Source organism: Bos javanicus, chromosome 15 (assembly GCF_032452875.1).
Source record: "Bos javanicus breed banteng chromosome 15, ARS-OSU_banteng_1.0, whole genome shotgun sequence".
In the NCBI taxonomy this organism is placed as follows: Eukaryota; Metazoa; Chordata; class Mammalia; order Artiodactyla; family Bovidae; genus Bos; species Bos javanicus.
Window position 1 is genome coordinate 37,732,111 of NC_083882.1, and position 9,504 is coordinate 37,741,614.

Consider the following 9,504-nt stretch of genomic DNA (forward strand, 5'->3'; position numbering starts at 1 on the left):
TATCCAGATGTTCAAGCTGGATTTAGAAAAGGCAGAGGAACCAGAGATCAAATTGCCAACATCCGCTGGATCACTGAAAAAGTGAGAGAGTTCCAGAAATACATCTATTTCTGCTTTATGGACTATGCCAAAGCCTTTGACTGTGTGGATCAAAATAAACTGGAAAATTATTAAAGAGATGGAAATATCAGATCACCTGACCTGCCTCCTGAGAAATCTGTATGCAGGTCAAGAAGCAACAGAACTGGACAGGGAACAACAGACTGGTTCCAAATCCAAATATATGTCAAGGCTGTATATTGTCACCCTGCTTATTTAACTAATATGCAGAGTACATCATGAGAAATGCCAGGCTGAATGAAGCACAAGCTGAAATCAAGATTGCCAGGAGAAATATCAATAACCTCAGATATACAGATGACACCACCCTTATGGCAGAAAGCGATGAAGAACTAAAGAGTCTCTTGATGAAAGTGAAAGAGGAGAGTGAAAAAGTTGGCTTAAAACTCAGCATTCAGAAAACTAAGATAATGGCATCTGGTCTCATCACTTCATGGCAAGTAGATGGGGAAACAATGGAAACAGTGATAGACTTTATTTTCTTGGGCGGCAGATGGCGACTGCAGCCATGAAATTAAAAGACGCTTGCTCCTTGGAAGAAAAGTTATGACCAATCTAGACAGCATATTAAAAAACAGAGACGCTACTTTGCTTTGTTCGTCTAATCAAAGCTATGGTTTTTCCAGTAGTCATGTATGGATGTGAGAGTTGGACTATAAAGAAAGCTGAGCGCCAAAGAATTGATGCTTTTGAACTGTGGTGTTGGAGAAGACTCTTGAGAGTCCTTTGGACAGCAAGGAGACCCAACCAGTCCATCCTAAAGGAAAGCAGTCCTGAGTGTTTATTGGAAGGACTGATGCTGAAGCTGAAACCCCAATACTTTGGCCACCTGATATGAATAACTGACTCATTAGAAAAGACTTTGATGCTGGGAAAGATTGAAGGTGGGAGGAGAAGGGGATGACAGAGGAGATGGTTGGTTGGCATCACCGGCTCAATGGACATGAATTTGAGTAAGTTCCAAGAGCTGGTGATGGACACGGAAGCCTGGCATGCTGCAGTCCATGGGGTCGCAAATAGTCGGACATAACTGAGCTACTGAACTGAACTAAATATATTAGTATGGGCTCCCCTGATAGTTCAGTTGGTGTAGAATTCGCCTGCAATGCAGGAGACCCTGGTTCAATTCCTCAGTCGGGAAGATTCACTGAAGAAGGGATAGGCTACCCACTCAAGTATTCTTGGGCTTCTCTTGTGGCTCAGCTGGTAAAGAATCCGCCTACAATGAGGGAGACCTGGGTTCGATCCCTGGGTTGGGAAGATCCCATGGAGAAGGGAAAGACTACCCACTCCAGTATCCTGACCTGCAGAATTCCATGGAATGTATAGTCCATGGGGTCGCAAAGAGTCAGACACATCTGAGTGAATTTCACTTTCACTTTCATGTGTCAGTACATAATTATTTGGGAAACTAATGGGACGTTAGTTGAGTATTAATTCTCAAGAGTTGGAATGAAGAAATTCAGTAGCATTCCACTGCATACCAAAATTTGTTGGACAAACAGATATATTATTTTCAGTTTTGGTTATTATGCATCACACTCTTAGGAACATTCATGTATAAATATTTCTAGGAATAGCTTAAGTCATTTCTCTTGGATAAATAGCTAAAAGTTGTATGGTAAATGTTTGTTATAACTAAACTGACTAAGCCAGTTTACAAATGGCTCTGTCATTTTACACTCCCAGCATAAATTTTAGATCATTTAACTTGCTGCATACAACCTTGACAATGATTGGTATTTTCGGCCTTTATAATTTTAGCCATGCTCGTGATACTGTAGCAGATTCTCATTGTGAGTTTTAATTTTTATCTCCCTAATAACTCCTGATAATTGAATAGCCTTTCATGAGCCTATTGGCCATTTGTTTATATTCTTTTGTGAAGTTCTTTTTTCACTATTTTTCCCATTTTTACTTGGACACCTTATCTTCTTACTAATATAGTTATAAAAGATCTTAATATTATTCTAGATATGAATCCTGCTTCTTTTAGGGAATTATTTCACTTACCTGCTCACATTACTCTTCCTGTTAAGTAACTTCTTTTGTGGGAGGCCAGATGCCATGAAATGAGGCTGTTCAAGCAGGCTATGGAGAAGTCTGCTTAACATAGCTGCGTGTTAAGAAATGCATGTCTCCATGTGTACCCCAGTGTTCATCGCAGCACTGTTTACAATAGCTAGGACATGGAAGCAACCTGGATGTCCACTGGCAGACGAATGGATAAGAAAGCTGTGGTACATATACACAATGGAATATTACTCAGCTATTGAAAAGAATGCACTTGAATCAGTTCTAATGAGGTGGATGAAACTGGAGCCTATTGTATAATAGAGTGAAGTCAGAAAGAAAATCACCAATACAGTATATTAATGCATATATATGGAATTTAGAAAGATGGTAACAATGACCCTATACAAGAGACAGAAAAAGAGACAGAGATAAAGAACTCTGTGAGTTGGACTCTGTGAGTCTCTTTGGACTCTGTGAGAGAAGGCGAGGGTGGGATGATTTGAAAGAATAGCACTGAAACATGTATATTACCATATGTGAAATAGATCACCAGTCCAAGTTCGATGCATGAAACAGAGTGCTCAAAGCCAGTGCCCTGGGACAACCCTGAGGGATGGGATGGGGAGGGAGATGGAAGTAGGGTTCAGGATGGGGGACACATGTACACTCATAGCTGATTCTTGTCAGTGTATGTCAAAAACCACTACAATATTGTAAAGTAATTAGCCTCCAATTAAAATAAATTAATTAATTAAAAAAAAAAGAAATGCATGTCTCCGACCAATAGCCAGCAAGGAATGGAGGCCTGTCAACAACCAAATGAATGAGTTTGGAAGTGGATTCTCCAACTGTCTTTGAGCCTGGATTTGATTATAGACATAGCTGAGAGATGGACAACAACCTCAAGAGAGACCCTGAATCAGAACCACCCAGCTGAGCCTCTCTCAGATAACCTACCCTCATAAACTGTGAAGAAAACAGATATTTGTTCTTCTGAACTACTCGACTGAGCATGCACACACACACACACACACACACAATTTTGAGAAAATTTGATACACAGCAATAGATAACTAATATCCATCCAAACTATGATAATGTTAGTGCTTCCCTGGAAAACACATTCAAGGGAAGTTGGCTAGATGAGCAGACCTGAGTTTAAATTGGAAGTCACAGTTCCTGAAAAGGATGCATTGTCAGATTTCTTTCCCCTGGTCCCCAAACCCAGATCATATGAGGTGCAATTTCCCAAGTGGCTTGCACTCGAAACAAAATTAAATCTTTCTGTTCCTCATTATTGGGCTTCCCTCGTGGCTCAGCTGGTAAAGAATCCACCTGCAATGCAGGAGACTTGGGTATTGAATGTTTTTTACCAGCAGCCTCTTTCTTTCTCTGAGTTCTCAATGTTCTCCGTCCTGTAGCTACTCTTCCACATTATACTTTCTGCCGCTAAGGTTCTCCTGGTGAGAAGAAACCATTAAGATCACATAGCCCAACCTTCACGCTTGAATTACTCTATAATTCCCCCAACTGGTCTTCTAGCTTACTTTTAAAAATTTGATTCACAATCTACTGATGTGACATTTTATCTTTGGATCATTCTGACTCTTAGAAAATTTCTCCAACATTGAGCACAGTGAGAATTCACTTTCTCTCCTCTCCTGCTTCACTGGGTTCTTAAGAAATTCATTCTTTGGCAAAATACCCAGGGAGAATTAGCTGTGACTTAAGACCACACATCTGAAGATACTAATCATATGGGGATTTAAAGTAAATCATATTTTCTTTACTATGAAGTCTGTCTGGACTTGGTTTTCTATTAGCCATCTCATTAGCTATATTCATCTTAGATAATCACCTATTTATTTTCGAGAATGTATCTAGGGTGGGGAGAAATTTCTTCCATTATTTGGATCCTCAGAAATTTCTACTCTTGGTGAAAGATTTCAGGGTATTCCTGTAGCAACAGCTGTACATAAATGATTGGTAGAACTAAAAAATGTCTTGCCCTTTTCCCGTGGAGTGCCTGAGCCAAGCACTATAAAGCTGGGCCTCTTCTCTTCCTCTCAGGCTTGCCAGGACAAAGATAAGATTGTTTCCATAAAGACCGGCATTCTAGAGACTTCCTGAAGAGTCTGGCTAAACTGTGGATCTAGGAAGGTTGTAGGAGTGGTCTTCATGAAGATAGTCAACTATCTGCCACGTCCTGTATAAAACCGTTAAGATAGTCCACAAAGCTACACACGCTGTGAAACCTGACTATTGTTCCAGCCTCGTTTCTCAGGATGCTCCTCGTCCCACTCTGAGTTCTAATTACACTGGTATTCTTTCAATTTGTAAAAATCTGCACGTTCTTCCTACATGGAAGAATTATTTTCTTCCATGGAAGAAATTATTGAAACTCATGGAAGAATTTATTGTGTCTGTTCCCAGTTAACTCTACCTTTTGGATCTCAGCTAAACGTTGTTTCCTCCTGAAAGCCTTCCCAGGGACCACTCCCTGAGTTTAGGCTACATTCCTTTCTTATCTGACTTCAAAGATTCAAAGATACCTTTCTTTCAACTCACTGTTCCAGTTTTAGTTTATACATTCAGGCTTATTATCTCATTAGTATCTGTTTCCTTTTAGACTGCGAGTCCCATTCACACAGGAACCATATCCATTTTGCTCTCTGTTGCAGCACTTAATATAATGTCAGATAAGGTAAGTCTTTGCAGCATTTAGGAAAGAAGCAATTAGAACCCATTGAGATAAATGTTATCCTTGAAGTAGGCACAGGAGGACTATAATCTAACCTGATCTAGATTTTTTAAAACTTCCTAGAGGATGTGATATCATATCACATCTCTAAAAATGAACAAAATTTTCTCAAGTGAACAAAGTAACTAGGCCTGAATAAGTTGATTACTCATTGGATCTAAGTTGACAAATGGTTTCCCCTTTACAAATGAGAACTAAGTCTTTGTTGCCACATGGGCTTTTCTCCAGTTGTGGCACGCAGGGGCTACACTCTAGTTGCGGTGCACAGCCTTGTCATGGCAGTGGCTTCTCTTGTTGCGGAGCATGGGCTCTGGGGCATGCAAGCTTCAGAAGTTGCAGCACATGGGCTCAGTAGTTGTGGCTCCTAGTCTCTAGAGCACAGGCTCAATAGTTGTGGTGCAAGGGCTTAGTCGCTCCGCTGCAAGTGGGATTTTCCTGAATCAGTGATCCAACGCCTGCATTGGCAGGTAGATTCTTTTATCACTGAGCCACCAGGGAAGCCTAAGAACTATATTTTATTTTATGGATTTGCTGAGGACCTAAATCTAGAAGACACACTTTCAGAAAATGCTGACATACTACTCCAAAGAGGTAAGGGAGAGGCCAGCATATAATAGGAGTTTTTTCTTAGACATAAACATAGGCAGAACACTCTCTGACAAAAATCTCAGCAAGATCTTTTTTGATTCACCTCCTAGAATAATGAAAATAAAAACAAAAATAAACAAATGGGAATTAATGAAAGTTAAAAGTCTTTACACAGCAAAGGAAACTGTAAATAAGACAAAAATAACTCTCAGAATGGGAGAAAATATTTGCAAATAAAGCAACTGACAAGGGATTAATCTCCTAAATATACAAACAGCTCATGAAGCTCAATATAGAAACAAACAACACAATCAAAAAATGGGCAAAAGATCTAAATAGACATTTCTCCAAAGAAGACATGCAGATGGCCAAGAGGCACATAAAAAGATGTTCAACATCACTAATTAGAGAAATGCAAATCAAAACTATAACGAGGTATCACCTCACACCACTCAGAATGGTCATCATCAAAAAATTTACAAACAAAAATTGCTCGAGAGGGTGTAGAGAAAAGGGAACCCTCCTACACACTAGTGGGAATGTAAATTTGTACAGCCATTATGGAGAACAGTATGGAGGTTCCTTAAAAAACTAAAAATAGGCCTACCATATGATCCAATTCCAATCCTGGGCATATATCAGGAGAAAACCATAATTCAAAAAGATATATGTACCCCAACATTCATTACAGCACTATTTACAACAGCCAGGACATGGAAGCAACCCAAATGTCCATCAACAGAGAAATGGATAAAGATGTGGTACATATATATAACACACATATATATAAAAGAATGAAATAATGCCATTTGCAGCAACATGGATGAACCTATAAATTATCATACTGAGTGAAGTTAGAAAAAGATAATATCATATGATATCACTTATATGTAGAATCTTAAAAAATGGTACAACTGAACCTATTTACAAAACTATAGACATAGGGTTACAGATGCAGAAAACAAACTGTGGTTACTAAGGGAGAAAGGCAGGGAGGGATAAACTGGGAGGCTGGGATCAATACTATAAAATAGGTAACTAAAGAGAACCTACTGTACAGTACAGGGAGATCTACTCAGTAATCTGTAAATGACCTATATGCGAATAGAATCTAGAAGAGTGGATATATGTATCAGTTCAGTTCAGTCGCTCAGTCGTGTCCAACTCTTTGCGACCCTGTGAATCGCAGCATGCCAGGCCTCCCTGTCCATCACCATCTCCCAGAGTTCACTCAGACTCACATCCATTGAGTCAGTGATGCCATCCAGCCATCTCATCCTCCGTCGTCCCCTTCTCCTCCTGCCCCCAAACCCTCCCAGCATCAGAGTCTTTTCCAATGAGTCAACTTTTCCCATCAGGTGGCCTAAGTACTGGAGTTTCAGCTTTAGCATCATTCCTTCCAAAGAAATCCCAGGGCTGATCTCCTTCAGAATGGACTGGTTGGATCTCCTTGCAGTTCAAGGGACTCTCAAGAGTATTCTCCAACAACACAGTTCAAAAGCATCAATTCTTCGGCGCTCAGCTTTCTTCACAGTCTAACTCTCACATCCATACATGACACTGGAAAAACCATAGCCTTGACTAGACGGACCTTTGTTGGCAAAGTAATGTCTCTGATTTTCAATATGCTATCTAGGTTGGTCATAACTTTTCTGTCAAGGAGTAAGCGTCTTTTAATTTCATGGCTGCAGTCACCATCTGCAGTGATTTTGGAGCCCAAAAAAATAAAGTCTGACACTGTTTCCACTGCTTCCCCCATCTATTTCCCGGGAAGTGATAGGACCAGATGCCATGATCTTCGTTTTCTGAATGTTGAGCTTTAAGCCAACTTTTTCACTCTCCACGTTCACTTTCATCAAGAGGCTTTTTAGTTCCTCTTCACTTTCTGCCAGAAGGGTGGTGTCATCTGCACATCTGAGTTTATTGATATTTCTCCCGGCAATCTTGATTCCAGCTTCTGCTTCTTCCAGCCCAGCGTTTCTCATGATGTACTCTGCTGCTGCTGCCAAGTCGCTTCAGTCGTGTCCGACTCTGTGCAACCCCAGACACAGCAGCCCACCAGGCTCTCCCGTCCCTGGGATTCTCCAGGCAAGAACACTGGAGTGGGTTGCCATTTCCTTCTCCAATGCATGAAAGTGAAAAGTGAAAGTGAAGTTGCTCAGTCGTATCCTACTCTTAGCAACCCCATGGACTGCAGCCCACCAGGCTCCTCCGTCCATGGGATTTTCCAGGCAAGAGTACTGGAGTAGGGTGCCATTACTCTGCATATAAGTTAAATAAGGAGGGTGACAATATACAGCCTTGAAGTACTCCTTTTCCTATTTGCAACCAGTCTGTTGCTCCACGTCCAGTTCTAACTGTTGCTTCCTGACCTGCATATAGATTTCTCAAGAGGCAGGTCAGGTGGTCTGGTATTCCCATCTCTTTCAGAATTTTCCACAGTGTATTGTGATCCACACAGTCAAAGGCTTTGGCATAGTCAATAAAGCAGAAATAGATGTTTTTCTGGAACTCTCTTGCTTTTTCCATGATCCAGCGGATGTTGGCAAGTTGATTTCTGGTTCCTCTGCCTTTTCTAGAACCAGCTTGAACATCTGGAAGTCCATGGTTCACATATTGCTGAAGCCTGGCTTGGAGAATTTTGAGCATTACTTTACTAGTGTGTGAGATAAGTGCAATTGTGCAGTAGTTTGACCATTCTTTGGCATTGCCTTTCTTTGGGATTGGAATGAAAACTGACCTTTTCCAGTCCTGTGGTCACTGCTGAGTTTTCCAAATTTGCTAGCATTTTGAGTGCAGCACTTTCACAGCATCATCTTTCAGGATTTGAAATAGCTCAACTGCAATTCCATCACCTCCACTAGCTTTGTTTGTGCTTTCTAAGGCCCACTTGACTTCACATTCCAGGATGTCTGGCTCTAGGTCAGTGATCACACCATCATGATTATCTGGGTCGTGAAGATCTTTTTTGTACAGTTCTTCTGTGTATTCTTGCCACCTCTTCTTAGTATCTTCTGCTTCTGTTAGGTCCATACCATTTCTGTCCTTTATCAAGCCCATCTTTGCATTAAATGTTCCTTTGGTATCTCTGATTTTCTTGAAGAGACCTCTAGTCTTTCCCATTCTGTTGTTTTCCTCTATTTCTTTGCATTGATCGCTGAGGAAGGCTTTCTTATCTCTTCTTGCTATTCTTTGGAACTCTGCATTCAGATGCTTATATCTTTCCTTTTCTCCTTTGCTTTTCACTTCTCTTCTTTTCACAGCTATTTGTAAGGCGTCCTCAGACAGCCATTTTGCCTTTTTGCATTTCTTTTCCATGGGGATGGTCTTGATCCCTGTCTCCTATACAATGTCACAAACCTCAGGCCATAGTTCATCAGGCACTCTATCTCAGATCTAGTCCTTTAAATCTATTTCTCACTTCCAGTGTATATGTATAACTAATTCACTTTGCTGTACATCTGAAACTAACAATGCATTGTAAATCAAATATACTCCAATAAAAATCAATTTTAAAAAGTAGTTTTTGCAACAAAAACCAGGTAGTCAGAAGAATACTGCTAATTAAAGAAAAACAGACATCTCAAGTTAATGAATTCAGTGCTTTTCTGTGTATAGGAAGATGCAATAATCTGGGCTCATTAAAAGTATTCCTTTGATATGCACCTTAGCTATCTAGGGCCAGCATTCTGCTTTTTTGCATCCTAAATCCCCTCAGGGCAACAGGGGCAACTGCAATGGCTCCTGACTTGATGGCCCTAACATTCTTTGCTGATTGATATGGCAGGTGACAGAGGAGCCTGGAGGGCTACAGTCCACGGGGTCACAAAACGTCAGACATGACCAAGCAACTAACACACACACACACACACACACACACACACACACACACAGAGCGGGTGACATTCTTTGACCACAATTGAAAGGATCTGTGAGATGCACTCTGAATCTCTTGAAAGAATCCTTAGTGTAGCTAAATACTCTAACTTTTGATCTTCAAGACATTTTTGCAAAATGTA